The following is a 17528-nucleotide window of genomic DNA, read 5'->3' on the forward strand; positions in this document are numbered from 1 at the left end:
CACACTCAGAATGGTATGCAATTTAAAACATATGAATTGCTTATTTCTAGAATTTTCCATTTACTATTTTCAGACTGAAGTTTACCACAGATAACTGCAGCCACAGAAAGCAAGACCACAGATAAGGGGGCACTGCTTACCACATTTTGTTTACCCATTCACCAATTGATAGACATGTTGTTTTCATCTTTTGGCTATTGTTAACAAATGCTGCTATTTATCTCCGTGTACAACTCTTGCGTGTACATGTTTTCATTTCTCTTGGCTGTATATCAAGGAATGGAATTGCCGGGTCACATTTTGAGAAATTGCCAAACTGTTTTCCAAAACAGTTGCTCCATTTACAATCTCATCAGCAGTTATGAAGTTTCTCACTTCTTCACATCAGTGTCAGCACTTGTTATTGTCTGTATCTTAGCCATCCTAAGTAGCCATCCTTAACCATGAGGAGTGAAGTGGTATCTCATTATTGTTTGATTTACATTTCTCTGTTGACAAATGATGTTGCACATCTTTTTATATGTTTATTAAGTTTTGTATACTTTGGAGAAATGTCTATTCAGATCTTTTAACCATTTTTAATTGGGTCAGTCTTCTTTTTATTGTGCTGTTACAAGAGTTCTTTATATATTTTGTATACAAGTCCTTTATGAGATCAATGATTCACAAACGTTTTCTCCTATTCTGGAGGCTGTCTCTTTTCTTGATGATGTATCTTGAAACACAAAAGTCTTATATTTTGATGTCTCATTTTTCTATTTTTTTCTTTTGTTGCTTGTGCTTTTGTGTTATGTCTAAAAAAATATTTCTTAATCCAAGGTCACAAACGTTTACTCCTATGGTTTTTTTTCCTAAGGGTTTTAAAGTTTTAGCTCTTACATTTAGGTCTATGACTCATCTGAGTTAATTTTCATTATGTGGTGTGAGAAAGAGATTCCCCAACTAGTGGCTGCAAGTCAGCTTACCCTGTCTCTCAGCTTCAAGACTTTTCTTCCTGGTAGCCAGCCAGCTTTTTTTCCTGGTAGATTCCTATTACACACAATGGGCTTTTTCTCACTACTAACACTAAATCTCTTTTTCATAACTTACTTTGTCAAAATATGACTCAACTAAAACCTGATGACCTTGGGTTTTCGTTTTGTTTTTTCAGAGGAATGAAAGAAAAATCGCTGAAGCCGATTGGGGCTGCAGTACATCCTTCCAACTTGGAGGAGAAACGGTAATAAAACAGCTTACTGCTGCCACCTGCCGTCAAGCATGGTTCAGACAACAACTGTGGCCCCGGGAGTTAGTTGCCAGGCTTAGTCAACTTCATTACTTTGGGAATAGGGTAAGCAGTAGGAGTGAGTAAAAGGTGCTGGTTAGGAACTATGTTGAATTGGCTAGCACCAGCCCAAATAAAGTAGGCAATAGCGCCTTACCTCCAAAGAATTATCACAGCAAGGGAACGCTGGTCCAGTAAGAAGAGATCTTGAGGTGTTTTTGTTTTTGTTTTCTTTTTTCAATATAATCCAGAAGTCTAGATTTTTTAAATGTGAACTTTCCCAATTTTTAACTGACAATATAAATATATGTAAGGGTCGTCAGATCAAGCAAAGCAAGTCTCTAGGATAACACTTTGCAACATCTCTTTCTTCTGAAACAGTCCCAAGGACTGTTTTAATAAATATGGGAGTCAAAATTAAAAGCTACTTGCTCTGATGAAGTTCAAGTGACATTAGTGTTGGCCCAGCATCTTCAGGCTGTCTGACTTATTTTGCAACTGAAGACCCGGGCTTCCTTTGGGGTAGAGACCAAGTCTTCTGCACCTTTGTATCCCCATCAGTGAGTGTATTTCCCAGGGGAAGCAGATGCTCAGTCAACACAAGATAGATGAACAGGTTTGTGTTTTGGCCCTGCCACAGTACAGCTATATGACCTTGGGTGAATCAGTTGGCTTCTCTGAGTGCCCATTTCATCATCTATAAAATGTGAGTTATGAGGCTCTTTTTTGGTGAAAGTGGTCTTTTTTCAAAGGTGACTGGATAATGGAATGTTTACATTCTCCAGGAAGAGATTATTGAGCATACACTGGGTTAACTGTAGCCAAGAGGTCTTCAGATTTCAAGAAACCAAATGCCATGCTAAAAAGAACCCTTATGAAAATCAACCTCACAATAATTTGACACAGACTGAAAGTTGAAGTGCTTCAACTTGAACATAAATTAGGGCAAATTGGATGATTAAGGTTAAGTCCACAACTTTGCCTTCATTCACTATTCAAAACCCTCTGCCTAATTAATTGTATAAAATGTGAGCATTTTAGTCTTTAAAATGCCATAAATTGTGGCAATTATGAAGGGCAAGTGTCAAGATGGAAAGATGAGTGAGTTGCAAACCAGATGCAATGTCCCCCAAAATTACCTGATCATAAACACTCATGTTGCTGTGGGGCCTTGTTAAAACACAAATTCCCAGGCACCATGCCTCAAGATTACGATTTAGTAGGTCAGAGTGGATAGAATTTGTTTTATCCGTATTTCACAAGGCCCCTGGTGATTCATATGATCAGACAAATTTGGAGAACTCTGAAGAGGACTTGATTTCTCATCTTGAGTCTAGACTAGTAACATAAATTTGTAGAAGTTCTCTGAGTTTCCTTGTCTGTGATAAAATGAGAATCTGAGTTACCAAATTTAGCTTTGATTATCAGGTTTTAAGGTTCCTTTAAGATCTAAAAATCTATATGCTGGCCAGGTGTGGTGGATCACGCCTGTAATCCCAGCACTTTGGAAAGCCGAGGTGGGCAGATCACAAGGTCAGGCGATTGAGACCATCCTGGCCAACATTGTGAAATCCCGTCTCTACTAAAAACACAAAAATTAGCCGGATGTGGTGGCTCGCACCTGTAGTCACAGCTACTCCGGAGGCTGAGGCAGGCAAATCGCTTGAACCTGGGAGGCAGAGGTTGCAGTGAGCCGAGATCATGCCACTGCACTGCACTCCAGTTTGAAGACAGAGCAAGACTCTGTCTCAAAAAAAAAAAAAAAAAAAAAAAAAAAAAAAAAAAAAAGATATACCGTGTTCATAAATCATATATCAGAAAAAAGACCAGCATACTCATTCCCTCATCCCTTTTATTCCTACAGTTTCAGAAGCCTCACATCTCTAAAAAAGGAAAAACCATTTTGACCAGTCTCATATTATTGAAGGCTTCTATTTAGACTTTTAATGTTTTTTCAGAAAGATTATAAATTCAGAAAGTCTAGTCCTAATTCCCAACATAAACTGACAATATTAAAGAAAATGAAATTTATTAGACAACTTTAAACTTGTGTCTTATTACTAAACTATAGACAGTAAAGAATATTACTGGTTACATTTTAAATCTTTTATTTCATAAATATATTATATTACATTATGTGGAACTTTTGGTGGTGATAGAAGTGTCAGTATGTTAAGTATAAACATTTTAAACATCTCACAATGTTTAGACCCTGTATTGACGTGTCTTTATTATTTTCTTTTAATATACCATGAACCTGGAAAATGACAGTGATGGGCTAGGTGTCTTCGGAACTCCAAGAGTCTCTGTCTCTAATTAGATACTGGAAACTTTCTTCCTTTTATCCAAAGCTAATTGTTTCACTCATGCTCTTCTAGAACCCTTATCCAAGATTTATTGCAGTGTCTCCTTCTCTAGGATCTCACCTGTATAACTTTTTCTTCTTGATCTTGTCAAACAATCCTCTTTCTCCTCCAGTCCCCTAACGGATTTTCCCAAGGATTCAGTTATAGCCAGTGCTCACAAACTCAGGTTCTCACAGGGGCCAGGCAATAGACATAAATGACTCAGCATCGGCTGGTGTTTTCTAATCGTACGTCCCACCATCATTTAAAGTCTACAAAGAAACTCAGCAACTTCTTTTGAAGCAGTTCTCCCTCCACTCCTGCTTTATAAATTTTTTTGTCAATGACATAATAATTTTCCTAATTCATCAATCTAGGATGACTGAAGTGTCCTGACAGAATAGTCAGAAAAAGGTTGTGCTTGTGACATCAGCATGATAGTGATACTACCACAGATCTAGTCAGGATTCAGGATGAGGCAGGAAATGACCATCATAGTAATGGGCAATACCAGGTCTGCATAAGTCATGGCAGCAGAACAAGACCAGGTAGGATTTAGGTACATTATATAATACTTAAAATGTGCCCCAAAGCCAGTGTCAAGCAGATCTGTTCATAGCACCAAGAAAAGCTCTAAGCAAATAGTTGCTTCAAGTAAGTTACCCAGTTACATTTCAGTTAGGGCAGTTCAGGACTGGTGGCTGGCCTAAATCCCAGAGAAGGACCCTTCAGTGAGTGATTATTAACCTTTTCTGGTCATGAACCCCTTTGAGAATCTGATGAAAGCTGTAGAAATTTTCCCTAGAAAAAATGCAGGGATTAACACATTCATAAATTATTATTTAGAATTTTAGAGGTTTTATGAGCCACTTGATCCTATTCGTAGACCCTAGGCCAAAAACCTCTGCCACAGGCCTTAAAAGACCTTGGCTAAATAGAGCAATGCTGAATCTCCTTAGGAGTGGGGAGGGTCAAGGAATGAATACTCTTTGCTTAGATAATTGAGCTTACTATCTGAAGTTCCTATGTCTTCCATGTTCTCTCTCTTGATAGATTCTGTTACTCTAACCCTCATGCCTGGTATTTTTAAGTTTTCTGTATCACAAATATTATTAATTGACCATAAATCTTATGATTTATGTATGAACTCTCAATTCTACTTCATTTGGTCTATATGTCTATTGTTATGTCAGTACCATGCTATCTTGATTACTGTAGCTTTGTAGTAAGCCTTGAAATCAAGAAGTGTGAGTCCTACAATTTTGTTTTTCTTTCTTAAGAGTGTTTCACAGGTGCTGGAGAGGATGTGGAGAAATAGGAACACTTTTACACTGTTGGTGGGACTGTAAACTAGTTCAACCATTGTGGAAGACACTGTGGCCATTCCTCAATGATCTAGAACTAGAAATACCATCTGGCCCAACAATCTCATTACTGGGACATATGCACACGTATGTTTATTGTGGCACTATTCAAGATAGCAAAGACTTGGAACCAACCCAAATGTCCATCAATGATAAACTAGATAAAGAAAATGTGGCACCTATACACCATGGAATACTATGCAGCCATAAAAAAGGATGTGTTCCTGTCCTTTCCAGGGACATGGATGAAGCTGGAAACCATCATTCACAGCAAACTATCACAAGGACAGAAAACCAAACACCACATGTTCTCACTCATAGGTGGGAATTGAACAATGAGAACACTTGGACACAGGATGGGGAACATCACACACTGGGGACTGTTGTGGGGTCGGGGGAGAGGGGAGGGATAGCATTAGGAGATATGCCTAATGTAAATGATGAGTTAATGGGTGCAGCACACCAACATGGCACACGTGTACATATGTAACAAACCTGCACGTTGTGCACATGTACCCTAGAACTTAAAGTATAATAATTTAAAAAAAAAAACCAACAACAGACGTTATTCCAGTACATGAAAAAAAAAAAAAAAAAAAAAAAAAATGTTTTAACTAATTTGGTCCCTTGTATTTCCACATAAATTTTAGCATCAGCTTGTCGATTTCTGTAAAAAAATAAATAAATAAATAAAAAAGGCAGATGTAATTTTCATAGGGAATGTGTACAATCCATAGCTTAGTTGGGGGAGTATTACCATCTTAACAATATTAAATCTCCCAATCCATAAACATGGGATGTCTTTCCATTTATTTAGGTATTCTCTAATTTCTTTCAGTGATGTGTTGTTGCTTTCTGTCTACACATCTTGAACTTCTGTTAAATTTATTTCTAAGTGTTTCATTCCTTTTGATGCTGTTATAAATGGAATTGTTTTCTTAATTTTCCTTTTGGATTGTTCATTGCTAATCTATGCAAACACAATTTATTTTTATATATTGGCTTTTATTCTGAAACCTTTCTGAACACACTTACTACCTTTAATCATTTTTAAAATAAATTTTGTTGCTTATATTTGAGGTATAAAACATGATGTTATGGGATATGTATAGATAGAAAAACACTTACTATAGTGAAGCAAATTAACATACCTATTATCTCACATAGTTACTCTTATGTGTGTGTGACAAGAGCAGCTAAAATCTATTTATTAAAAATCTCTAATACAATACAATTTTATTAAATATAGTCTTTATGGTATGATTCACTCTCTAGAGTTGTTCATCCTACATGTCTGCTACTTTGTATCCTTTGAATTATATCTCCCCACCCCTGGTAACCACTGTTTTATTCTCTATCTCTATATATTTGACCTTTTTAAAAAAAGATTTCACATATAAGTGAGGTCATGCAATATTTTTCTTTCTATGTCTGGCTTCTTTCACTTAGCGTAATGTAGTCCAGTACCATCCATATTGTGGCAAATGGCAGAGTCTTCTTTTTATAGCTGAATAGTACTCCATTGTGTGTAGGTACCACATTTTCTTTATTCATTTATCTATTAATGGGCACTTAGGTTGTTTCCATATCTTGGCTATTACAAATGATGCTACAATGAACAAGGGAGTGCAGATATCTTTCTAACGTGGTGATTTCATCTCCCTTGAGTTTATACCTAGGAGTAGGATTGCTGGGTCATATGGTAGCTCTGTTTTTAATTTTTTAGGACTCTCCATACTGATTCTCATAATGGTTGCACCAACCTATATTCTTACCAATAGTACACAAGGGTTCTCCTTTCTTCACACTCTCACCAAGATTTGTTATCGCTTGTCTTTTTCATTATAGCCATCCTAGTGAGTATGAGGTGATATCTCATAGTGGTTTGGATTTGCAGTTCCCTGATGATTAGTGAGGTTGAGCAATTTTTCATATTTGATGGCCATTTTTATGTTTTCTTATGAGAAATGTCTATTCTTCTTTGGAGAAATGTCTGTTCAGGTTCTTTGCAAGCTTTAGTAGTTTTTTAATAGATTCCTTAGGATTTTTTTGTATTTACGAACATGTAATCTGTAAATAAAAATAGTTTTACTTCTTCCTTTCCAATCTGAATGCCTTTTACTTCATTTTCTTTCCTAATGGCCCTGGCTACAACCTCCAACACAAAGTTAAGTTGGAGATGAGGGTGGGCATCCTTGTCTTATTCCTGACCTCAGATGAAAAGCATCTAGTCTTTTATCCTTAAGTGTGATGCTAACTGTGGGTTTTTCATATATGTCCTTTATAAGATTGAGGAATTTCTTTTATTCTTCTAGTTTGTTGATTTTTTTAATCAAGGAAAGGGTGTTGGATTTTGTCAGCTACTTTTCCTGTGTCTATTGAAATGATTAATGCCACCTACAGACATCTCACTCCTCAGATTTTCCTTCTATGTTTTTATGTCAATTTCTTGTTTTCTCCCATTGTTATCATTACCACAGGCAACTGCAGTGTTAAACAATTGCTACTGGTTGTTTTAGACAAATGCTCTGAGGAAAAGAGTATTCTGCTATGAGCAAGCTCTGAGTCAGGTGAATTACAGAGAAACTCTGTGAGTGGGGATTTCCAGGAAACTGCCAGACCAGTCAAATAATGACAATTCTCTGGGAATGAGGCTTTGAAACTGTTCCAATCCTGTTCCAACCCCTCCAGTGACTGCAAGACTGCTGGTTTTCAGTGCGATTGTGAGTTGTTGGTTTTCAAGGTTACCATAGAAGTGAGGAGAGAGGATGGGAATAGGATGAGTTAAAATGCCAGAAAGCTTCTTGGTCTTACTGAGATTCAGATGATCTTTTTAATAAATGCTCTGTGAATTGATGCAAATCCTTGATCAATTTCTAAGTGAGGCTGATGTTGACCACTGGCTCAGATTATAGCTATCATTTTTCAAAATCTGCATTGCTTGTTCTAGTGTGCTAGTTCTTCTATCTTGTGGTAGCAGTTGGGAGTAAAAGAGAGAAGGGGACAGTGGGTGCACCTGAAGTTTATTTTAAACTGTTGGCATCATCACCAGTACTAATACCATATAATGCACAAGTTCAAAGTAACGTCATATTTCCTGGTATTTGCTGTCTGATACCTTGCAAATGACCAAGAAGGCATTGAGCTCATAACTCAGAATGCTAAAGACAGATAATCTCGAAAGAGGGATGTATTTGAAGGCCACTGGTTATATCTTCCAAACCCTGAAGCTTTTCATTATTTTTGAAGACTGAGTTTTTCCATGAACTTACTCATCCTCAGTAATTTCGATGCCAACAGTTGTCCTCCCAAAATCAGTGATATTATGTTAAATTTTGCTTTTATTTCAAAAAATACTTCTGTGATATTTCTGCTCATGTTGGCCCTAGAAACGCTTCAAACAAATGTATCAAAAGTGTATAGACAACGTAGAATACTAACAAAAAGATCTTGACATACACTTTTCCTACAAACTGGAATAATTATGCAGTAAGAGGTATTTCAAAAGATGAAGTATTTTATTACTTTATTTTACCTTTGACTGAAATTCATCAGAAAAATAACTATTTCTACTTGATCTTCATTTGGTCATGTGTTGGCATGATTTTGGGGAAAGAGGGTCATGATTTTTTTCAAAAATAGCTTTCAAAACTTTAAAGCATTATACAAATTGTAAAATTCCCTTATGGAAGAAGTACAGAACTCTTTAATGGGGATGGCATCTTTCTACCCTGTCTAGAATTAAAACACAATGACTAATTAATGTAAGAAATTTATATTTGTACTGCTTTTCATTTTCCAAGGTGCTTAGTGGACTTTGTCTCAGTTAGCTGGTCCCAGTAACATAATAATGATGTCAGGGTAGGTAATATTAGTCTCATTTTATAATGAAGAAATTGTGGCCAAGAAGTCAAGTGATTTAGCAGAGTTCTCATATATCCTATATGGCAAAGTTAGCCAGCACCAATACCCAGGCATGCTGACAACTGGTTCCATGCATTTTCCATGAGGTCAACTGCCTCTTCCAAGTAGCAATAGAAACAAATTTCACCCATATTCTATCCTAGCCCCCTTAATAAATTTAATTAACAATAACTATGAATCACTCAGCATCCCTTCCAGTCTGTGGCTTAGTGTACTGTATGTCTGCTGTTTATCTACAGTATAGAATTTATACATAGTATTTCCTACTCTAGGAACTGAATGCTTGAGTGTTTGGGTTATTGCACTGACAGAAGATTGAATATATTTTCTTTGATAGGGAAGTAAAACTTTATTTTTTTCAGCAAGTGTTAAATTTTACAGTGAATTACAGGTCAATGAAAACATCTCCCATCTAAACAGAGCTGCTTCTCCTCTAAAGCATCCTTATGGTTTTCCAAGACTTCTCCTCTAAAGCATCCTTATGGTTTTCCAAGACAGCACTGCCCCAGCTTCCTCGTTGTAATAACTGATGTTATTTGATGTTGTTGATGTCCGATACACATTATGGCATTTAGATTTCTATCCACTAGCTTGTAAACTCAGGAGATCAGGTGCCGTGCCTGTTTTTGCTCACCATCATACTCCTAGATTCTAGAGCAGAGTCAGCCACAGAATAGGCACTCAAATTTGTTGATTAGATGGATGAATTAATTACTTAAATGAAGGAGGAAAAAAACAAACATGCTCAGCTGGGTGCAGTGGCTCACGCCTGTAATCCCAGCACTTTGGGAGGCCGAGGCAGGTGGATCACCTGACCTCAGGAGTTCGAGACCAGCCTGGCTAACATGGTGAAATCCCGTCTCTATAAAAATACAAAAATCAGCCGGGCGTGGTGGTGCACGCCTGTAATCCCAACTACTTGGGAGGCTGAGGCAGGAGAATCGCTTGAACCCGGGAGGCAGAGGTTGCAGTGAGCCGAGATAGCACCATTGCACTCCAGCCTGGGCAACAGAGCAAAACACCATCTCAAAAAGAAAAAAAATATATCTATCTATCTATCTATCTATCTATCTATCTATCTATCTATCTATGCTCACTAAATTTGTAAATGAAACCAAACTGGGATAGAAGGCTAGAATCTTAAAATACATAATAATAATTTTATATGACCATGACAAATGGGAGAAATGACCAGAAATGAAACAAAACAAGTATTGACAAGGCAAGACAAGTAACTTGTCAGAAATGATTGTTAATATTATATGTGTGGTAGAAACATATTTGTATTGACCTCATGCTTAGGCACCATATTTCCAGAGGAAGAGTGACAAAATTGTGGGTGTTTGGTAGGGAAGAGAAAAATGAACTATCTAAAAACCAGGTCCACGCGAAGACTGGTTAGTGTCTTCTCGCAGATGCCTAACCTAGAGAAAAGAAAACTTAGAGGGTATATGAGAGCGGCCCAGATATTTGGAGGTCTGTTATGTTGAAGAGGGATTGCACTGGTTAGTAGATGGTGTGCAGATTGCCACCATCCTACTCCTATCCCCACAGCAGATATCACAACATTTTTCCCATTGTAATCTAGGTAGTACATATCAATTGATCTAAATTGGCAAATTAGGTGGAGCTGTCAAAGATAATTAAGCAACAAACTTTTATACTGTATATAAAATTTAGGAAAACCATTTTTATTTCCAAGGCAATAGGAAGATGAAATTTTATCTTAACTACAACTTTAGTATCTAGATAAACTGACATTTTATAGGCTTTGAAGACAATGCTTTCTTTAATAAAACTTGCACAGGCTTACTTTGGATGTTTTACATTAGCCAACACAATTTTTAAAACATTAATTTTCACACAAAACATCACATTATGACTTAAATATTCATCTGAACAATGTTTTGCAGCATTTGGAAAAACTATGAAACAATAGATCTGTAATGTTCTCAAAAGGAAAAGAAAGTAAAATACTGAATGTTTCAGCCCTAAAAAATTATTATCTTTTAAAAGAAAAATGCATTTCTATGGACTCATGGCAACAAAAACAAAGGAGGAAAAAAAGAGAAATTGTTAGTGTCTTAGTGAACAATGACTTCTTGCACAATGCACTAAGCTTTGTATTTTCTTTGAATTTTTTCTACTTAACCTGCATTCTTGCTGACAAGCAGCCTACCTTTAGAAGCTACTCACCATCCTCAAAGAAGAAACTTGTATTTTTGACTTTATTTTTCTTTAAGAGAGACTTCTACAAAACCTCTCTGCCATCTCTGAGTTCAGAACTAGTACCAAAATGAATGGGAGTTAGAGGTTGCAGATTTCATCACTTTATAAGGAAGAACTTCTTAACAAAGCAAACTATCTAAATAATGGAATGGGCTACTCCTGAGGTCATTTTTCAAACAGAGGCTAAGCCCACAAGTAAAGGAGTTGTAGAAGGAATTCCTGCAATCCATGAGAAGCTAGAAAAAAATCCATGGTTCCTAAATGCTTGAATATGGGCCAGCTTAGTAGAACTCCCTTAAAAATTTGTTAAAAATATAGATTCCTGGGCCCCACTGCAGATATTTCAAGAGCAGGGATCTGGAATCTGCACTTTTGGTAAATCCTCTATGTGATTTTGACATGCAGCTATGTTTGGGAATCACTGGATTAGATGATCTCTAATATCCTTGCAAAACCAAGAGTCTATATAGTGAATTGTGAAGATACCAGATTGTGGCAGGTTTTCTATTAAAGGGGGACTTCAAACGATGGGAAAACTGGTGAACTGCCAAAATATTATCCTTAGTTTTGCAAGTTTCAAAAGCTTAAAGAAGACTGATACATGTTAATCAAGCTCATGATGGTCATGTGCCCAGTTTATCCACATGTACAATGGGGAATCATCTTTTACAGAGACTTGGATTCTCATGTCCACTCTCTAGATAACCCATTCCAGAATTAATGCACCAAAGTAACAATAGTCAGAGGAGATCTTGCAAGCATAGGCTGAAGCAAATAGAATCAAATCATCCGTTTTCATATTTCTTTTATTATGAACATTTCAAATATATGCAAAAATAAAGAGTATACTATAATCGTGTATACACCCATCACACAGTTTCAACACCTGTCCAGCCTTGCTTTATCTAAACCTCTACCACCGACCACTAGTCACCAGACTATTTAACCAAATCCAAGATATCACGTCACTTAAGCCACAAGCATTTCCGTACGTATCTCTGAAAAATAAGAATTTTTTCTAAAGCATAACCACAATACCTTTATCACAACTGAACGAAAATGAACAATTACTTAATATCATAAAATATACAGCCAGTGTTCAAATTTTCCTGACTATCTTTTTTCTAAGCTTGTTTGATCCATACATAAATAAGGATTAGAACTCTCGAGGAAAGGAAATAACATTCAATTGGTTAATGTGTCTCTTAGGTTGTTGCTAGAGTTGTTGTTGTTGTTGTTGTTTTAATGATTTAGAGAGTTTAATGGAGAGGCAATGTTCAGGCTAGCTTTAAAAGAGAACCCTAAGGAATTATTTAGGTTTATTTTAATCTATAGATTTGTCTATAGGCTCCACTTCCAGATCTCTTATTTTCCCCCTTAGAGTTCTTTTAGTACAACTTTATTGAGATAGAATTCACATACTGTGCCACTGATCCTTTTAAATGTATCGTTAAATGGGTTTTGGCATGCTTACAAGGTTGTGCAACCATCACAGCAATCAATTTTAGAACATTTTCATTACCTAAGAAAGAAACTCCTTACTCTTTAGCTACCAGTCCCCCAACATCCCCATCTAACCTGTCTCCTAGTCCTAAGTAATCACTAATCTATTTCTCTTTCTATACATTTGCCAGTTTTGTACATTTCATATACATGGAATCATATAAGATGCAGTCTTTTATGACTGACTTCTTTCACTTAGCGTAATGTTTTGAAGATACATACGTGTTATAGCCTGTATCAGTACTTCATCTCTTTTTAAGGTTGAATAATATTTCATTGTATGGATATATTACAGTTTATTTAGGCATTCATCAGTTGATGTACATTTGGGATTTTTCCACCTTTTGGCCGTTGTGAATGATGCTGCAATAAACTATCATGTAGAAGTTTTTGTGTAGATGTTTGTTTTTACTTCTCTTGGGTTTATAACTGGAAGTGGAATTACTGGATCTTATGGTATCTCTATGCTTAACTTTTTAAGACACTGTCAGACTGTTTTCCAAAGTGGCTGCAGCGTTTTTACAGTCCATCAGCAGTGTATGAATGTTATGCTCCTCATTTCTTCCACATCCTCATCAACACTTGGTATTATCTAACTTTTTATAGCCATCCTAATAAGTGTGATGTGGCATCTCATTGTGGTTTTGATTTGCATTTCCCTTATAATTAGTGATGCTGAGCATCTTTTTATGTGCTTGTTGATCATTTGTACATCTGTGGAGAAGTCTTTTCAGATCCTTTGCTCATTTTTAAATTGGGTTATCTTTTTACCTTTGAGTTGTAAGATTTTTAAAAATATGTTCTAGGTAACTTCCTTATCACGTATATTATTTGTAAATATTTTCCCTTATTCTGTAAGTTGTCTTTTTACATTTCTGATAGTGTCCTTTGAAGCACAAACGTTTTGCATTTTCATGAAGTCCTATTTTTTTATTTTTCTTTTGTTGCCCTTGCTTTTGGTGTCATATCTAAGAATTCATTGCCTAACTCAAGACCAGACTTACTACTGCTGTCTTCTAACAATTTTATAGTATAATCCATTTTTAGTTAATTTTGTATATGCTGTGAGGTGAGGGTCCAACTTCATTCTTCTCCATGTGGCTATCCTGTTATTCCAGCACACTTTGTTGAAAAAAGTCTATTCTTTCCCCATTAAATGGCCTTGGCAGCTTTATTGAAAATCAATTGACCATAGACACATGTGTTCATTTATGGATTCTCGATTCCATTCTACTGATCTACACGTTAGCGTTATGCCAGTACCACACTATTTTGGTAACTGTAGCTTTGTAGTAAGTTTTGAAATTGAAAAGCCTGAGTCCTAAAACTTTGTTCTCTTGCAGGATTGTGTTGGCTATTCTGGGTTCCTTAAGTTTCCATAAGAATATTAGGATCAGCTTGGAAATTTCTACAAAGAAGCCAGCTGGGGTTCTGATAGGAATTGCGTTGAATCTGTAGATCAATTTGAAGAGTATTTCCACCTTATAAATATTGTCTTTCAATCCACAAACATGTGATATCTTTCCATTTATTTAGATCTTTTTTAATTTCTTTCAACAAAGTTTTGTGTTTTTAAGAGTGTTACTTTTGCACTTGTTTTTATTTTGCACTTCTTTTTTAAAATTTACTTCTAAATATTTCATTCTCTTTGATGTCATTGTAAATGCATTCTTTTGAACTTTTATTTTTGGATTCTCTCTTAAAATGTATTTGTTGAAGAAACCATGTTGTTTTTCTGCAGAGTTTCTCCCCCTCAACACACAGACACACACACACACACCTGCACTCTAAACCTAAGTCTGGATGTTGTTACTTACATCACTACAATGTTAACATATTTTTCCTTGTATTTTTCTAAAAATTCACAGTTATATCTAGGAGCTTGACAGGGTTCAAATTGCATTTTTTGACAAAAAAATGCTTTCTATGTGCTGCTATGTTTTTCCATCAACAGGCTTATGATATATGGTTAATACTCTTTTTGTAATGTTAGAAGACATTAATTATTATTACCTAGATCCACTAATTCATTAAAGGTTGTAATTTTATCATTCCTTCGTAATTTATTAGCTGGAAATCTTTTTAAAACACTTTCCTCGCCAACTCCTTCATTACACCAAGGAAAAGTTTGTATTAAAAAAAAAGCAGGTTAAATGTTCGAGTCATTCTCTTTATTTACCAGTTTTAAAATAATGAGCTGGCTTTCTAGGTTTGGCCAAATTGAGCAATTATGTTTTTAAGTGTTTTTATGAATTTGTATATTTAAACATATTTGTTATATTTCTTTTTTTTTTTTTTTTTTTTTTTTTTTTGAGACGGAGTCTCGCTCTGTCCCCCAGGCTGGAGTGCAGTGGCCGGATCTCAGCTCACTGCAAGCTCCGCCTCCCGGGTTCACGCCATTCTCCTGCCTCAGCCTCCCGAGTAGCTGGGGCTATAGGCGCCCGCCACCTCGCCCGGCTAGTTTTTTTGTATTTTTTAGTAGAGACGGAGTTTCACTGTGTTAGCCAGGATAGTCTCGATCTCCTGATCCAGTGATCCGCCCGTCTCGGCCTCCCAAAGTGCTGGGATTACAGCATATTTGTTATATTTCAATCCATTGTAGTTATTATCTTTACTGATGCTCAAATTGCCCCATGTCTGACTGATGACAGTCTCTTCAAGTCCTTTTGACTCAACTCTAATAGTGTTTTTAGCTTCCTTGCTATCTGGTGTGACAAGAGATTTTATGTTCATCTTGGACATTTCTTGCCACATATCTGAAGTCAGCCATTTATTTAAGTAATCCTGGGTCCTTTTATTAGGAAATAGCATTTAGAACCATCCTATGGGCACTACAGGTGAATTTGGGCACTGAGATGTTCATTGTTTCTAAGTATTTTTAGTGGACAGAGCTTAAAAATGTTTTTTAAATGACAAAACTGAGTTCATTCTGATGCCTTCCATAATTGGATAATCTTAAGAGGTCTTTCCTTCAGGCTATGAAAAATCTGGCAAAGTATTCCTATTCCATAAGAGTATCCCTGTGTCAAATGATTTTTTTAAAAAAATATTGTATCACCAGAAACTGTGACTTGCTCTTGGACAATGATAGGTAAATAGTTGACAAATTCTTACTGTCTAATTTCCTTTTTACATACCTATTGCTGCCATAATTTCTGAATAAAACATTAGATGATCTCATGAGTATTGTTGTAAAAATGAGGACAATAGGACAAAGTATTTGAAATCAGGACTATCTGGAAAATATAACCTGTATAGTTGCCACATAAATATTCTAGGCCAAAGATGACAAATACTTTGGCCTATGAACATGTTCAATATTAATGATTAGGACAGCAGTTGCTAAATTGGGTCCTGAGCTGTTCTAGTCCTGCTAATAGATGTTCCATAAACAAAAGAAATTCATGTTCACAAAAGTTTTGGAAATGTAGAATTGAAAAACAACACAACAGATTTCTTTACTTCAGGACTCCAAGAGACATTAATGTTTTAATATGCAACGTGACTCTTCTGGAAGGGAAATAGTATGCAGTGTTTATACACTTATTTGAATGCTTCACGGAACCCTTTTGTACGTAACAACTTGTGAATGCTGGACGAAGCTGTACTTTTAAATTAATCACATTACAATTATGTACTCCTGAAGCTCAGGTCAATCTATTTCAAACTGATCAGGATGAGACTTTGGGAGATCTTGTTCATTGAATGTTGAAAAGCGTGTGTGTGTGTGTGTGTGTGTGTGTGTGTGAGAGAGAGAGAGAGAGAGAGAGAGACTCTGAAGGTAACTCTATCTCTGGTTTCCAAACGCAATCTTGGTTTGGCCTTCTATCTACTGACTACACTATAATTCTATTTTGTGTGTGTGTGTATAACTGTGTTATAAAAATAGAATTTTTTATTATGTGTGGAGGACGCTATTTGACAGGTCTCAATGATTGACCATTGGGAATATCTGAGAGCCACAAAACCATCCACAGCTGTTACTTTGAATCTTTGTGCTGTCCATTTTGTGCTGATCCCTCACAACTAGTGTTAGTCATGTTGCTTCCATTCTAGGCAGACAATAGTAGTTGCTTTTTAAGTGGCCTCTAGAGACTCTTTTAATATAGGATTTCTGTGTAGTAATCTTTGGTCTAACAAAGGATTTTTCTCACCCTTAGGTGTTCCAACATTCACTAAATGTGTGGTGCTTTCAGCGGTTGTGAGATCCTGACTACAGAACGAGGTAGCTTGGAAACTAAAAGATCCTTAAAACTTGCCAGTAGGTTTGGGGGTTTCTCAGAGATGATTAAACTGTTGGAAAATGGCATCTATGAGAAAATGAAAAAGTAGTCTAGATTGTTACATCTAAAGACGAGTTACTCTAATATGAAGGATTGTTATTTAAAGCATTTCACAAAACTATTTATTGAGGTGCAAAAAGAAAACATTGGAACATCAATATATTTATTTTTCTCATTCTTTTAAATTTTCTGTGCTGGAGTATTTTAATGTTTATTCATTAAAATGTATGTTTAAAGTAATGTGTAATGTATACATGTACGGTAGTACATGTATATAATCTATAAATCCATATACATATATTGGGGCCCATGCTCAATAGTTTTTTAATAGACTAAAATGTATGCGGAAAAATTGATTTAGAGGATTGTGTGAATCTCTTCTTCATCAGAAGAGTGTTTTAGAGTGTATGTTAGGAAACGGGATTGGTTTAAATAGGAGCACGCGAGATTCAGCTACATCCATTTATTTTATTTAAATATAACCATTATTAGTGATACAGCATTCATTCATATTCAGCAAATATTTTCTGAGCATGTCCTATGCAGCAAGCATTGCCCTAGGCTCTGTGCATACGGGGGTGAACATAAACGTTGTCCTTGACCTCATAGTCCTTCC

This window comes from Mandrillus leucophaeus, unplaced genomic scaffold, assembly GCF_000951045.1.
Source record: "Mandrillus leucophaeus isolate KB7577 unplaced genomic scaffold, Mleu.le_1.0 Scaffold809, whole genome shotgun sequence".
NCBI lineage: Eukaryota > Metazoa > Chordata > Mammalia > Primates > Cercopithecidae > Mandrillus > Mandrillus leucophaeus.